The 2,112-nt window shown below is 45.9% G+C and overlaps 1 protein-coding gene across 1 annotated transcript in view; it reads left to right on the top strand.

The window, feature by feature from the left end:
• Positions 1 to 2,112, top strand: part of MTFMT (mitochondrial methionyl-tRNA formyltransferase) — a 45,068-nt gene that overhangs the window by 31,182 nt on the left and 11,774 nt on the right. The gene's annotated exons all lie outside the window — the stretch shown is intronic.

Genomic DNA, 2,112 nt, shown 5'->3' with positions numbered 1-2,112 from the left:
GGGCTCATACAGCTCCTATCACAATCCATACATACATCAATTGTATAAAGCACACTCACGTTCACTACAGTGCTCGTCACAATGGCAAAAAGATGGTAGCAGCCCAAGTGCCCAACAGTGTTGGAATGGATAAACTCTGTATAGTGGAATATAAACAAACTACATATAATGGAATACTGTGTAACATTATAAGAATAAATTTGGAAGAAATGCTGTATGGAATAAGTCTATTACATTAGGTCAAATACATGAGACTGCTACAGCTCTCACGGTAGAGATATACCTCTGTCCTTGGCTCCGCGTGAGAAGAATTCACGCTGAAGCCTGGTTTGTGATCCAAGTGAGTTTTATGAGAGAAGTTTTAGGTTTACACAGGCACCCGCAGGGCTCCTCACTCCTCACTAGGGAAGTCTCGCCATCGGCTCCAGGCTCCAGCCTTTTCAATTATTCCGCGGGGAGGCATGGTGGACGACCTTGGTCGACCCCATTGGCAGAATTGAATTCACCTGGCCTACGTGGGCCAGTCCATGTGCAGTGCCCACCCAGGTGTACCTCCCTTTCCTGGCCGGAAACCTGAACCTCTGAGCGTGTGTAATGGACGCCTGGTCCCTAAGCTAGACTACCTAACAAGACCACTACTATAAGGAGGAAACACTTTTTGATGGCTAGAGGCACGTAGGGAACACCACTAAATAGAGAACAGACATGTAATAACTTTGGTGAAGAGAAAGGTAGTAGACAATATTGGGCAGCATAAATAAGACAAAAGAAGACCGGGACACCATTGGTGGGGGTGTGGGTGTGGGGGGGGTGCTTCTTGATTTGGTCTATATGGACCAAATAGACCGTTCCCTAGCTTGTCTTGCATTCTTTCCAAAAATCAGGACTTTTTAAAAACACCAAAAATCGGGACTGTCTGCCAAAAGCGGACGTCTGGTCACCTTACACTAGGCGATATCGGGAGTAAAAGGCAACAGTGGCAAATACTACTATATACACCAACGGTTCTCAACCTTCCTAATGCCAAGACCCTTTAATACAGTTCCTCATGTTGCGGTGACCCTCCCAACCATAAAATTATTTTCGTTGCTACTTCATCACTGTAATTTTGCTACTGTTATGAATCAGGCGACCCCTGTGAAAGGGTCGTTCGACCCCGAAAGGGGCTGCGACTCACAGATTGAGAACTGCTGATATGCACAATACTGCAGTAACAGTAACATCAGACAATAACATGAATGGATACATAGGTAGATAAGCAAAATGAACAGGTGTGGGATGGTGTATGGGATTATACCCAGGAGTGTACATTTAAAAATGGCAGGGTATATTTTCCCCATATATTTGTACATGCTGTAAATACATTCATGTAGTAGAGCATACAGGGGCAAAGTTATGAAAACGTCTTAGCCATAACCAAATACCTTGAGGAACCGAGTCACTGGGTTTGGGAACTTAGAATCGTAGTCTCAGGAGGAAGCCAGGGCAGTCACCTGGCAGTACACAAAGGCAGTGTTCTACACCCTACTCTGGTGACTTGTTACGGGGGTCTTACAACTTGTGAGAGATCATCTAAGACACAACTATTGGTCTCTTCTCCATGCAGAGCAGAGAAGAATGAAGGGATCAACGGTTCACAGGAACAGTCTAAAGAACTAATGGTCACTCAAGTCACAGACCCCGCTAGGCAGGAAGAACCAATGTTCCCAGGCTGCCGCACTGACGATTCTGATCAGCATCACAGTGGAAGGTCCTGCACAGAGTGGGAGAAAAATGTAGAACACAATTCACAATCATCACAAAGACCAGACCTACTGGTCTGATAGAAAGCTGTAGGTGCCCAGCTATCAAAAGATATAGATCTGGGGTCTTCAGGGCTTGCAGATAGACAAGCACCCATCTCGTTGAGAAACAACAAAGCCCACATGAAAGAAGCACACCAGCCTGTATGATCATGAGGTGTCAAAGAGATCAGGGATCAGGCATCAAAGAACAAAAAAATCATTGTGAATGAGGGGGAGTACGGAGTGGAGACCCAAGGCTCATCTGTAGGCAATTGGACATCCCCTTACAGAAGGGTCAGGGGAAGGAGACGAGCCAGTCAGGGTGCAG

The sequence above is a fragment of the Echinops telfairi genome, unplaced genomic scaffold, assembly GCF_000313985.2.
Source record: "Echinops telfairi isolate 266 unplaced genomic scaffold, ASM31398v2 ScPeMD7_7475;HRSCAF=8513, whole genome shotgun sequence".
In the NCBI taxonomy this organism is placed as follows: Eukaryota; Metazoa; Chordata; class Mammalia; order Afrosoricida; family Tenrecidae; genus Echinops; species Echinops telfairi.
The sequence above is the reverse complement of the archived record's forward strand: the minus strand, read 5'-3'. Positions and strand labels throughout refer to the sequence as shown.